The sequence below is a fragment of the Fulmarus glacialis genome, unplaced genomic scaffold, assembly GCF_000690835.1.
Source record: "Fulmarus glacialis isolate BGI_N327 unplaced genomic scaffold, ASM69083v1 scaffold7748, whole genome shotgun sequence".
Classification (NCBI taxonomy): Eukaryota; Metazoa; Chordata; class Aves; order Procellariiformes; family Procellariidae; genus Fulmarus; species Fulmarus glacialis.
This window is the reverse complement of record NW_009227531.1, coordinates 1-14,964: the sequence shown is the minus strand read 5'-3', so window position 1 is coordinate 14,964 and position 14,964 is coordinate 1. Positions and strand designations below refer to the sequence as shown.

At 38.4% G+C, this 14,964-nt stretch overlaps 1 protein-coding gene across 1 annotated transcript in view; it reads right to left on the bottom strand.

Annotated features, from left to right (window-relative positions):
• AGPS (alkylglycerone phosphate synthase) overlaps window positions 1-2,763 on the bottom strand; it is a 46,029-nt gene extending 43,266 nt beyond the window's left edge. Inside the window, exon 1 of the mRNA XM_009583168.1 lies at window positions 2,677-2,763. The gene's annotated coding sequence lies outside the window, so the exon portion shown is untranslated. The remainder of the gene's footprint in view (window positions 1-2,676) is intronic.
• Window positions 2,764-14,964: the final 12,201 nt, after the last annotated feature.

Here is a 14,964-nt window from a genome sequence, read left to right as displayed (position 1 = left end):
AAACAAACAACTTTTAAGTCAAGACACAGACAGAAGTCACAGCATAGTGGGAGTTAGTGAGTTTACTGCACAGAATGCAACACATGATTGCTCAGGAAGCAAGCTTTGTATGCATGCTGATGGTGCAAGAAGCCCCTCAAAAGACCTCCTCCCACCCCATCACACCCCAAAAAAACAGTTTTAGATGCTCAGACTAGCAAGTATCATCTATCCCTGGTGAGACGATAGAGTCTATAATAAAAAGATCATTTGACACATGGAAAAGCATGGTCTGTTGGAAAGTCAACACGGCTTTCATAAAGGGAAATCCTGTTTCACTAACCCTTGGAGTTCTATCAGGATGTGAAAGTAAATAAAAGGGGATACAATGAACATTAAATTCCACACTCCTTTATACTTCCACAGGTGTTCACCCCAAAAGCTATTTAAGAAAATACATTGCTACAGTACTGAAGGAAAGGTTCTTCTACAGGCTGAAGGAGAAGATAAGGTTAAGATAAGAAGCAAAGGGCAGGGTTTATTTATCACTGTCCAAGACAGACTCAGGAGTGCAGCTTGCCACACGCTGGTACTGGGACCAGTTTTATATAATGTCTTCATCAGTGATCTGGATTTATCAGTGGACTCTCCGGGTGAATAATATTAAGCTCTTAGATAGACATTGATAGGAAGGAACTCAGGACCTTAAAAAACCTGAGCAGACAAATGAAGATGGAAGAGAAGATGTAGACAACTGCAAGAGAAAAAAAAAATCATTACTTGCATATTTTGCACAATCAGACTGGTAGTCAGTATAGGAAAAGTCATGGCCTCTGCACTGATAACATACAACAGCAGCCAACAGTGTAACGCATCAACCGGGCAGGTATAAGAAAGACAACCATCTCTCTGCTGCTCTGTAGAACCCTGGTGTATCCACACCTTGAGTGCTGCACATTTTTTGTCCCTGTATCTCCAAAAAGATGTAGTAGAGCTAGAGAGGGTTCAGAGAACAGCAGCTGTAAAGACCAAGGGGCCTTACAAGCAGAGACTAAAGGGCCCAGGACTTCTCAGCATGGAGAGAAAGTGGAAGAGAGGATACGATTGAGTCTTATATAATCAACAAAGCAGTAGATAAGCTGAAGAACTATCATTCACCTAATCCTGCAACACAGTAAGGGATACTTGGTTTAATACACAAGTACTTTACACAAGAGCAACCTGGAGCTTGCTGCCACAGGATGGTGTAGAAGTAGACAGTATCAGCAGACTTGAAAGCTATTAGACAAATTTATGGACAACAGATCTGTAAGATACTATTTTGGACAAGGCATCTACAACATCTCTGCAGATGCCTATTCTCCTATTTTCACTCCAAAAACTCTTTTTGCCACTGTGACAAACTATTTCATAGAAACTACACTGGTGTGGCCCAACTGATTATCTATCAGTTAGAGAGAGAGAATGCAGATGGAGGAAAAAATGCCATTCTCTCCCCATTCTAGAACAGTGACTCGTACTCAAACAGCAGCCTCGATGCTTCCTCCTGAAAAAAATCCAAGTCCAGCTCTTTACCTGTTTTTCCTTCAAAGCACACTGCATAAGTTTTCTGTGCAGCACAACCTACCCCAGATAAACTAAAGATATCAGATGAAAGAATGAGTGACAAAGTGACAAGAGTCAGAATCCTGCCAAGAGGAGAGAGACCACCAAGATCTCCCTAAATATTATACAATGAACTCAAGTGCCTAAGACAAGGCTTTGCGTTTTAATCTGGGCCTGAAAATTAGGAAATTAAGGATTAAAGTGCTCAACATCCCAATTAGGTTTTTGCAGCTTTGACTCAAACTAGCTCATGCTAGTTTACACAAATGCAAAGAACAGGAAGGAATTTTTCTGAAGGACAGTACTTATTTCAGACTTATTTCTCTTCCCAACTCTTTTTCTTTACTCTTACAAAAAGTGTATTTTTTAAACCAGGGAAGAGACTGCAAGACTACTTTCCACTGAGGCAGAAAAAAACCAGTTAAGATGCCAAGTGACAGGCTTAAATCCCACTGGAAGAAAGTTAAGAGATCCCCAAGCAGACTTAATTTTAATGTCATTTCCTCAAAAAAAAAAATTCTTAGAAAAACAAGCTTGCTGTACAAAGAGCTAGTAGATAGTAAGTCAGAAGTGTTGCCACTACAGAACATACAACTGAAGAGCAGTTTTTAATTTTAAGCTCAGAGGATAAAGTAGCTCCATGCACAATGGTTAAGAAACCTAAAACACAAATTGGAAGTTTAATAAAGCAACTTGTTGATGCTCAAGGGATTTTCAAAACTGGCAAAATTGCACTGACCAGCCGAATGTTATTGAAAGCTTTAGAACATGGTGCAAATTCTCAGTCTGATTCCATTCTCCAAGGGAAGTTTAATGCATAGAGTATATCAAATTACAGAGAAGACTCACATTAGTTTGTCCTTAAAATACTTTTAATAAAGCTTCCAATAAGCCACAGAGTCTATTTTACTACATGTTAGGCTACTATGTATAGAATTCAGTAAACCTGTTAAATGCAGAACAACTAATAACCTACTCTATGAGATAAAGCAAGTTTTTTGCCTTCTTTGGATTAACTGAACAGTGCAGTTTTTAAACTCTTAAAAAAAATCACTAAATAAGATACTTCAGTTATATAAATTTTCAACTTACCTTTTTCCTGTGAATTCTGCTTGACCCTTCTTATTGAAGACGAATTTGGAGTCGTTATATCCCCATCCATTCCACTTCAGAAGTTCTTGCCTTAAAGGGAGAAAAACAAAATGTAAGTGAGAATGTTAGCATACTGTAAGCCCGAAATGATCTGCAGTTATATGGCTTTGGAAAAAAGTCTTATCAGATAGCAATTCAAGAAATCAAGTACAGATCAAAAGTGCATAGCTTAATAGAGCAAAAAGTCATTCTGCATCCACAACCATTACTCCTTCAGATTGCATCCTAAAACTTGAAAGACAAGATGCTTTATAAAAACAACCAGTTTAAGTCAATACACACTGTATAGTGATATTCTCAAATTGGCAAGAGCAATGTTTTAAAGATGCTTTTTTAAAAATCTATACATAAATACTAACACACAAATAGGTAGTAGCTAAATATTTTCATTCTGAAAAAGACATTTAACACTTATTCTCTGTCAAGAGAATAATTTTATATTTTAGTTGTTTGACATCACTACCGTAATCCCACGGCATTCTTAACATTCACTTGATGAGGCACTCGGGCACATTTGGATTGAAAATGCATTTTGGAAAGGTCAGAAAAACCCTCAAGAACTGCAGGAATAAAACAGCCAATACAACCTGAATGTGACCTCAAAGCATGCCACCATACGAAAGAAATATAAAAAAGCCCAAACAAACTCACAACTGCCAAAGTACAACCACAAAATTGAAATACCTTGAGTACAATCATACCAAAACAGAGGATCTCTTAATTATAAGGTCATCAGAAGTATATCACTGTAAACGTATTTAAGACTCAAGAGACACACAAAGAGTAATTACACATTAACTTTGTCTAAAAAGTTTGCCATTTATTTACATTAGAAATAAAGTACTAACCTAAAAACAGAATTTTAGTTAATAAAAAGGCATCTTAAAGAAGTCTGAAAATAGATTATTACCTCAGTCCGCTATATACAGTGCATGTAGCTCTTACTCTTTGACTGTATAATGTAAGAGTAAGATGATGATCAGGGGTGACCATTTCAAGACCTTGTGATTCAGAGAAAGCACTGCCTCAAGTCAGTTATAACTCCAGCATTACATACAAGATAACTATGTGATGATTGATTACCGAAGGCCTTCATTATAAAGATGATGTGAACATAGGATGCTGACATACTGTCAGTGTTACAATTAAATAGACTTGGCTTAATCAAAATTCATTTTCTTCAAACTGCCTGTACACAAGGTTTTAATTAATCAAATGGAAAAAACCACCATGGACCTATATTTCATTACAATTGTTTGAATCAGACATTTCAATAAGCCTTTGACAAATTTAGCACTTTAAGCAAACTTTATAGAGCAGTTTCAGTACTCAGTAACTGATACAGTTTTGTGAATTAGCTGGTCTATGTTGTTCTTCCACATTGAGAAACCGATTCTTAAATTTCGGTCAAAATTAAAACATTTGAGCAGACAGCTGTCCTGATACAGAAACTCCTCTGTTTGGCTGCCTCCTCTCTTGATGGACTTGATCTTTGCACATGTAGTGTTACTCAGAAAAGGGTAAGGATCCACTCATGTTCGATAGTTTAATGCCTTGTGCTATTGCACTGACATGACAGATTATGAAAAAGTGTTCTTAACGCATGTTATGCAGTCTTGCCTATTTTTACATGTATTCCTATACTCTACATACATATATTTATAAATATTGTATATAAGAAATTCCACAAAGACACTAAGTTCCCAACTGCGAACAGGCTGATACAGAATTGGCCAACTCAAGTGGCATTTTTTTTTTTTTTTTTTAAACTAAATGTTCCCCTCAAATCCCCATCATTGCAGTCCTCCTCAAGGCAAGATTTCTCCCTCTGCTGACTAAATGTAGTATTTCTATATACCTGACCTCTGTAGTTTGCTGAATCCTGTAAAGTCAGAACAGACTTGATCTTAATAAGTGAAATTTGGGAAGGCTCAAGCACCTTCCCCCCTAACTTAAGAGAGGTAAGTCCCCTTGCAAGGCAGCAAAATAAGTATGCCAAGTACAATGCGTGAAACAGGCTAGAGAAACCAGCTGCAAAGCTGGAGACAATCAGACAGACCAAGACACAAAAGACCAGGCTCTAAAGGAACTGGTGAGATGAGATACACTGATAAAGCACAGCTTTGAAACTATCATTAGTCCTGATGTCAGTACAGACAGATACTTCCCACAAAATCCAGGGGAGGTACTATTAAGGCACTGAACAAAGACCCAGATACGAGGTCTTTCTGCTAAGCTGACTGCATTCCCAGTTGTTTGCCTTTTCTAAAGGCCTACTTTCCTAGGTTGGTGTTAAACTCCTGGTGCTTTCTTTAGGCTTTAAAATACAGAACAGAATTTAAGAGTTTTAACTCTTAAGAGTTTATTTTCAGGTTGAACTATTCCAAATAAAATAAGTACACACAGGCTTACTCTGCCAGACAACATAGCTGTTGTTATTGGTGTGATGAGAATAATTAAATTAAAATCTAATTTAACAGTTTGCATGTTTGTAGAAGAACAGCTGGTTCTAAAACATCTCAGCTACCTCACAACACAAAGTCAGGAGATTTATCCCCCCCCCCCCTCCCCCACATAATGGGCAGTATTATATCTTGTGACAGGTAAACACCATAACAAAAAGTTAAGCATTTAATTTTTATATTCAAAACTATACTGAGCAAGTCTGAGGTTTCTGTTTGGAGACAGGAAGGGCTGTTTTTGTAATGAGGCGTCTTACATTTATTTTTTCTTTTGTTCCACCATGCCAGAGTACTGCCAGTTTAAGAACTGCTGTTTGATTTACTTACTGTAGTTCCTAGCACTTCGTGCCTATATACTAAGAACAAGTTAGAGGAAATACTGCATGTGGCTCCCTAAAAAAGAAGCCTAAAAAGACCAGATTTTAAAAGAAAGACTGATTAGTCAACTCTGACTTGTAATTGACAAGGCCTGCAGTGAAGACCAAGCTGTTTAGATCTTCTCACATACCATTTGAAAGGTATGCTCTTCATGGTGAAGAGCTGGTGAACCTCAAGACTCAAGAGAATTACCTTCAGCACAGAGGAAAACAGAAGACATCCAGAGCAGATCCGCAAGCCTTCTTGACTGCTGAGGCAACGTCAATGTCATACTGACACAATTCGAAGACTATAGCAGAACTTTTAGGAAGTATTACATATTAGTTGACATATTGCTCAGAAGAGGCGCAAGCAGCTCCGCAAGACAGAGGCCAGGGCAGCATGCTCTTCTTCCCCAGGTCTGCCTCCCTATCCCAGCTCCCTCATGTAAGGGAAATACACTATAACACAGTCCTGTTCTGCATTTCCTTGTCTTTCCAGCTCACATTTGGAAATTAAAACTGTAGTTTGACAGCATAATAAGAAACAGAAGGCAAACAAGGAAAAAAGTCTTTTTCTAATCATAAGTGTTGTAACAGCATTCCTCCTTCTTCTTAATTTTCATACTGCCCTTTTGCAGCATTATTTATACAGTCACTATTCCTTAGAAAAAGCTTTTCACACCCCAGCTCCAGTGCAGAACTCCCACTGCCCTCTGTAATGCCCTGGTATAGCAATTAGACCTGCCTGCCAGATTAGCATCATGTTTACCTTGGCTCTCAAGAACGATCCAAGCTGTGACTGAGCAATCAATGTAGCCTTCTACATTTCCCAAGGTTTTCATTCCCAAAAATCTCATCTTCCAGCAGAGTATAAAGGGCAGAAAGAATTGTTGAGCATCTGCAGACCTAAGTACACATTAAAAGCTCCCTCCATGTATGAATACTCAATGTATCCAATCCTGGCTCTGAGACCAAGGGACTCAAGCTACATGTTGATCTGCAACTAGTATGTACCACCTTTATACCTACACAGACTTTTTCAAATTATGTATCCTCTAACACTTCAGTATTTTGTACCATCCGAAACAAGGCTTCCCTTGCAGTAATAGTTTCTATTCTCATTCTTCAAAAATTCAAGAATTCGATTGCTACATGGTAAGACAATAACAACAAAATAACCTGAATACCATGTATAATATCTGAATACTCTGAATAATATCTGAATATCTCAAAACATGTTAAAAAGTTTCATGCCCCACCCTGAAAACAGAAAGATGCTTGTTTGGCTTAGTCAACTGACATGTTCATGCTACACAGGTTTTATGTGTAGCAAGACATAATTTACACACCCTTCTATTTTTCTTCCCAGCCCCCTTTCCAAGAATATATACAGCAAAGACAGACTCATTAGCATTTGGTATTATTCTTGCTTTAAACTCGACATTACTCAGCTCTGTATTGTACATGAACTGTCTTAAAGACAACACCTTTCCTATTTAGTACATTGGCTTCAACAAAATATCAAGCTCACTAACCCTTCTTTGATGGGAATATGGAATATTTTAGCCAGAAATAGTAGGAAATTACCATTTCTCTCTTGCCTTCTAACTTAAAAGCCAAAAATTCACTACTGAAACATATGAAATACTATAAAGCAAAGCTCGCTTAACATTTTTTTTAAAATATACTTTATATACACACACAAAATGATATTGGTCTGAAGGGAAAAAACCTGAAAGAAAACAGTTACCATGGAAACAATGACCATAGGAGCTGAAAACAGTGTGACTAGGTTAAATGAATTTAAATATTTCACTTTCATTACAATGCCCAACACTGAAATACTAGTTCGACTCAATGCAATAAGGATTTTTACAGCAAAATATTTGTTCAACAAGTCAAGCGTTTTCTGCATTTTGCTGGAATAATGGAATAATCATGGAGACACTAGTCAGGACGCTGTTCAGGTCACAGCACAAGGCACTATATTAAGCCCCCAAATGACCATTAAGGTGCCTGCAAACTGGGGCCCCAGCCCACCGGCTGAACTAGCACTCCCGAGGCATCCGGTCACTCAGCTGGGCAGGCGGAGGCCTCCAGACCTACGCTGTTTCAACAAAACTGTACCTGCCAGCACTCTCCAAATCTCGTGTTTTAGTGAGAGGCACGGTGACTGGCTGAAAAAGTTCTTGTCTCTCTCTATGAAACTGAAGAACAAGCACAGGGTCTTCCACAGGTATCCATGCTCAGCATCTGACGTTCAACCCACGTGGAAATTATACCATGGATATAATTTTTCAGTAGTTTCAAATTCACAAGTGTATATCAGACATCTGCATACACAATACATACAACTGCCAATCAAGAAGAGTTTTATACTGCAAAAGAAAATATCACCAACAGTTACAGAGCCTTTTTTTTCCCAAGGTCTAAAGCACATTGATATTATAACACCAGAAGTAAACACAAAGTTTTTTCACTTATGATGAAGTTATGAGATTATGTTCAATGAAATATCAGAACCAAGTAATGAATGAACTCTAAACATTAGCATCATGTGATTTAACAAAAAACAGAATTGCCTTATTATACAGACATACCATCTAAGCACATAAATATCAACAAAACTTCCCCCTTCTCCAAAATAATCTGAAGATCTGGTACATTATACACAAAACTTAGACAAACAGCCTAATTTACTCAAAGGACAAGTGACAGTTTCATGTATTTTCTTCAGAGAAGCAGGATGAAAGTGCAGTTCAACCCAGCTGAATCAATGCAAATCAGGTAGAGCAAAGCCAAGATGCTCACATCAATTTCCTCACAATAACCAGCAGCATTTTCAATTCAATCACCAGCTGATGCTCACCATTAAAACAACATATACAGAAAATACTCACAGCCATTCCTGTTCCATGATCCAAGAACCAGCACATTCTTGGAAATGAGTTTAAAGTGGCAGTTTTAAGGGCTACCACATGGGCTAAAGCACCAGTATTTGCCTAATGTAACAATGCAAAAAAAGTGTTGCAGGTTGTAGAGTTCTTGCAAAACTCAGCACATGGGTGCAGTAAGACTGAGGCAGTATTATGGTGCTAAGGAGTTGCAACAAGAAGACATTACCCAAACAGTAACTCCTCAGAGCCCACCTCAGCTGGATTTCTGGTTACCAACTCAGACCACCAGCTGGAAATTCAGAACCCTTGCCACAGGTGATACCAGGTCATCACTCTCCCTCTCCTCTGAAGCAGGCTCTTCAGGTTATATAGTCACACTTCTCAACCAAGTAAGCAAGCCACTCCAGAGTGGTTCTGAAGCCAGTAGTAAATTAGTATCAGGTGCCTGGAAATTAGGAAAGGAAATGTAGCCCAAGGAATCCCTTCAAGAACTGCTTTGTGAAAGCATCATTTATCTGGAGAAGAATGCCATGCTGCAGGCAGGGAGTATCTACTGTGTTTGTCATTCTTACACTTCTTCCCTCTTGGACAATCTTCCCTGCAGCAAACCAAATGTAATCACTCTCAAGTCTGAAGTCACATAACATCCATTTTATAACCTTAGACACATTCAGGTTCTGTAGCCCACACTTTCAGCTAACCCCCTGCAGCTGCACATACACCTGATTCAGTTGCTATTCTGTTTGCTGAATATCTGATATGGCAACACAAACCTGGGTTCATATTTACAGTTTACATCTACAGTAAGCAGCTAATGCAGACACAAGAGTTTAGGCATAAAATAAGACTTCAAGGGTTTAGGTACTGCAAAGCACAGCATGCTTTTTTTTTTTTTAAAAAAAAAAAACTGTTCTGACAAAACAAATGTTAACTCTCCCTACACATGTTCCTAGCCTCGACTATTTCATTACTCTTCATTTCACCACATTGTAATAAACAAAGCCCCAAGGAATAAGGAAACTGGTGTTTCTCTACTGTTCTTTCATAGAAAGCTTAAGTCAGTTAGGGTGAATTAAAGATTCAGGAAAGCCAGGACATTTTATCTATGCTTCTCAGTATACACTTAACCAAATGACAATTCTTATGCAACAGAATACTTTACTAGAAGCTACCTCTATTCCACCTACTACTTCAGTTGACACCAGTTTCATTTTTGTCCTTGAACAGAGTGCTCTACTACAAAAATGCATGCACTTACAGGCAGTAAACGAACAAGCACTTAAAGATTTTTTCAAACACTAGAGATCAGTCCTTTGAGAAGTATTTTTTGAAAGCTTGCAAAACCAGGAAATCTGCTTCACTATCTAAAAAAAATGAGTTAATGCAGGAATCAATTGTCTGCCATTTATTTGCTCAAGCAAAATAAGCTCAGTTCCTGGACAACACTGTTTTACCTATTGCATAGAGAATTTTTAGCATGCTCTGTAGCAAATACATCAGGTAACTGCTGAAGAACACTTTTCGGCCTATACCATCAACCCTGAAGACTTGCACCAACAGCCCAATTCTGGATATAACAACACTACAGAGGCATTATGCTTGTCCATCACATTCAGCCTACAATTCTTTTTAACATTTCACATTATTTGTTCTCTACTAAGAGGTATAGTAACATTTCAGGAAAGTCTAGTTGGCTGCAACCTGTTACACTACAGATGTCCTCACTTTACTCCAGCTTAAAGTCATTTCTAGGAAGTCCAAGTAATTACTCTAGCCTATTGCATTAACAGACCATTCTATTCAGTTTAAATAAACAAATCAAGTTTAAATAAATAGCTATATATACACATTTATTTTCTTGTACATAACAGTTCAGATCTCAGATATCAAGAAGTCGATCTACAAAATCCTCAGTTTTTGCTGTAAACTGCTACTTGCTTTCATATAATAATCCATATTGTACTTTATATATTAATCATACTTTACATTTCTACCTTGTATCTAGGTTTTTCCTAATAAAATTTAACCAGTGAATATATCCAGTTTGGTTTACTTGGTATCAAATGATCTAACAATACATATTATATTACTTAAATTCTTTCAGATTTCCTACATGTCATCTGTCCGACATTCAACTGCTTGGAGCTAGATGACAGACAGGAATTGCTGTTGCATATGAAGTCACATTTGCCTTCAGATTATGAAATTTTCTTTGATCAGGCTAATGCTTCCACATGAGAATCTTCTTTCTTTATCTGTTCCTCTAGCATCTATTCCTTCAAGCATTAACCTTGACTAGCAATTAACTGCTCTGATGCAATCACAGAGCCTCCTGTGAACTGCCACACCTTCCTCAATGCAACAGGCTCTTACTCTTCCAATTTGTTAAGACTCTCTAGTGGCACCAGCCCTTTCCTTCTTTGCCCTAAGTTTCCACCACCTTAAGCTTAGGATTCAGTTTAGTGTCAAGTGTTGCTTAAACACTGTTGTCTAAAGAGTTAAGTGTTCATAATAAAATAAAGATTGCTCTGAGTATTGATGGTAAGATATCAAGCCTCTTTGATGTTACTTGTTAAATTCAAGTAGTATCAACTCTTAAAGAGAGTTAATTCATGTTGCTGCTTAATATAGTCATAATTGTTACCAGCAACTACACCAAGAATTTCATGAATCCATATAAAGGTATGGCGATATTAACACATTACCCTGAGCAACCTGGGTGTGAACTTGATACAGAGGAGGCAGCTGGCTATACACTCATCCCTTAGTTTACCCTGGATAACAGTATGCCCATAATAATTAAGAGAGATCCACAAGCCGCTCTTCATCCCACAGGAAAGAAGCTTCTCCATGAAGGGATAGGACAATCCGGAAATCCTGCCCTGCTTTCTCTTGCTCCAGGACAGAAAAATTCTAAGCCTACAAGCTACTGAGTCAACATTTAATTACACTCAATCAATACTCCCTTTTAACAACTGTTTAAAGTTTGATTTGAATAAATTATAATACAAGCTATTATGGCAAGATTAACATCAGTGCATGCTCCACCTCTGAGGCACTCTCACTTTCTAGCACACATAACAGTTACTCTAGTACAACTGTGTTCTTGGGAATTGTAGCACCTTACTGTTTTCATAAATTCATTTAGGTTGGAAAAGACCTTTAAGACCATGAAGTCAGGCGTAAACCTAACACCGCCAAGTCCACCACTAAACCATGTCCTTAAGCGCCACATCTACACGTCTTTTAAATACCTCCAGAGATGGTGACTCAACCACTTCCCTGGGCAGCCTGTTCCAATGCTTGACAAGCCTTCCGATGAAGAAATTTTTCCTAATACCTAATCTAAACTTCTCCTGGTGCAGCTTGAGGCCATTTCCTCTTGTCCTATCACTTGTTACTTGGGAGAAGAGACCGACCCCCACCTCGCTACAACCTCCTTTCAGGTCTCCCCTCAGCCTCCTTTTCTCCAGGCTAAATGACCTCAGTTCCCTCAGCCGCTCCTCATAAGACTTGTTCTCTAGACCCTTCACCAGCTTCGTTGCTCTTCTTCGGACACTCAGTGTCCAAAGCAGTACAAGTTGAACACTTCATGTACTTAATCTTCAAAATAATTGTATGTAAGTTTTTAACTCAAGTCTCTCCAGCAAAGTGAGCTTACTAATAACCAGTCAACAAAAGTCAACGCCATAAAAGTTCAGAAAAAGTAATTTCTAGGAAGAGTTCTTTTCCAACTCAATTTTTTTAATAAGTTTTTCAGCATGCCCATCATACTGTTAAAGCTTCAACACGCATTGTACAACTATGATCCCCATCTTCCACTGCAACACTGAATTAAAATACAAAATTCAAGCCAGGAATGCCAGCAAGAAATAACATCTCTCCACTCTTAATAGTACCTAAGATTTCCCTCAAGAGGATACTCATCTCAGAATAGAGTTGCTTGTCTTTTTTGAGGAATTTTCCCACCTCGATAACTGTCATTTTAAAAAGCAGGAAGCATATTGCAATCTTTAAACACATCAAGTTGCAAACACATTGTTTAGCCTTCAGAGGCATTTTTATTTGGAAACAGGAACAGTTAAATGACCACCCACAGACTCTCAGTCAATTCCACATACTCTCCTTCCTCCCCTCACTGGTGATGAAAAATGTCTGGATAAGATCCCCAACAGTTTTGTCTTTGAACTATCAACAAGAAAGCCATATTTCCGCAGGCCACTGTCTACTGACTATTGGATAAGCAGCCAGAAAAAAATTTCTGTGATCAGAGACATACACTTGAAGTACTATAAAGGGTTTTTTCCATCACACCACAGGAAGTCTTGTAGTTTGCAGAAGAAATGCAACATGAGGAGAGTGCACCTAAACCTGGTAGAATAGTGTCTGTAGCTCTGACACCATTTCAAACTTTCCACTACAGGAAAGATGCAACAGGCAAAACAAATGAAAATTTTCCTTAAAGTACTTTTGGCTGCAGCTTTGCTAGGAAAAATTAAAGTAATAATTCAAAAAAGGCACAAAAGCTGAATCATCATACAAAAGACTGCAAGAAAAAAGCATCTGGTTTTAGACTGTCCTAATATTGCTGATAAAAGCCATGAAGTATCACTGTACCCATCTATAGGTCAGTTATTTCTATCGGATTTTTCAATCAATCTTCTAGGTCTCATGAATAGATCAACCAGTTCCAGATTAGCTGGAAGTCACTAGAACAGAACTCAGGTGTTCATCACTTGCCGCCTCCAAATCAGTATAGGCAACAGAATTATCTTTCTCCCCCATCACTCACTTCATAACCTGAGTATTATCCTCAAATACAAACTCTAAGTAGAACCTCATATCCAAGCTGTATTTTACGTATCAGAATTTTCACATGCAACATCTAAAACATGTTTCAACCACATCTCAGATGTTCAGAGAGAACCTTAAGACAGAGATGCAGCTCCCTTTAAGGTTCTTTTGTTTCTATACACACAAAGAGGCTGGGCTCTAGCTACATCAAGAGATTTGTACCTATGGTGCAGACCAAGCTTTCCAGCAGCTCCTTTACACTCCCACAGCAAAGTATCCAGCAGTTGTATCATTTTGATCATAAGCTCCTTGAAGCAACAAAATTTTTATTCTTAACCCAGAACAAGTTATTTAGAGTAAAAATAGCAATCCATTATGATCCTATAGCAAATCCTAATATGGGAAAGCCATGTCAATAACTTGTAGAAGTACAGGTGTTAAGTTCACTATGCCTGAGTTTCCATGGAGAAAGAAGCTGTCCTTTGGGTCACATGCATCTTCACAAAAGCCTGTTTCTCCCGCTCTTCAAGGATGCAATAACTGGCTCTAGAAATTATGCAATAGCCAATTCAAAGTAAATCCCTAAAAACTAGCTAAACTTATATTTTTTTTAGAAACAGTGATTTCTTCCTGAATTCAAACCAAAGAAAAACTCAATATGGAAGGCAACGATTTTGGAATGACCCATTTCTCCCAGTAAGCAGCACTGTTTGACACACCTCCTGCAAGAGCATCAAATCCCCCTTCAGTGAGAACTAAAGGCTTTCAAAGTTGCTAGCACCTGACTACAGGCCCATGACATCCCAGTCCTCCCAAAGCAGGCAAGCTCAGCTTGTGGCCCTGGGCCACAAATGGCCCGTTAGAATAATTCAGACTGTCCCTTGCTCTACTCTTGAAAAAGTTGAGCGCAAGCCATGGGCTGAATGGATTTTCCTCAAAGGAGCAACAACTCTCTTTACCGCTACTTGCCCTATCTGCCTCTTTACCTCCTCCATACATTAACATACTAGTCCCTGTACACAGCTCGATGGAGAGCAGTAGGTCGTCTATAACCTAAACCTTAAAATGCTCTTACAGAATAGCAAGCCAACGCACATACAGAAAATCCACATCAGAGAAAGGGGAAATCACAAAACAAATACAAGTCCACCCCAGCAGAAAGGTGGGCCTCATGATGATAAGTTACAAGAAATACATCATGGTATTATAATTGTAGGATCTAAAAGAATCTACTGGAAAAATAAATCCAAGAGCCAGTGAAACAATTTTGAATTAGACAATTTGACTATTTGTCTTCCCTTGGTCTCAGGTGACCTGAGATTCTTTACTACTAAATACTGCAATAAAGAGAAAAAGTAGTTAACATGCTTAAAACTATTAATTTCTAAGAAACTTGAGTTAGAGCTTAACACAAGAGTACATTTTCGGCAGCATTCACAAAAGGTGAAGGTTTCACATGCCTGTGAACAGAGGAGGACTGAAAGCCCCCCACACAAACCATGCTTTTCACACGTGCCGCATTCTTCATTAAAGCGGCCTCAAAGCATTTTGCAAACATTGAACCTCTGCTCCAGTTATTAAGGTGACTATGAATGACTTTCCCTTTTAATACAATTTCACTTACTACAGAAACAAGTAAGCAGCTGCGGCCCGCCTTCCTTCGGGTTCATCCGCTCCCTACAGCGGCGAACTTTACCCGCGGTCGGGTTTAGCCTC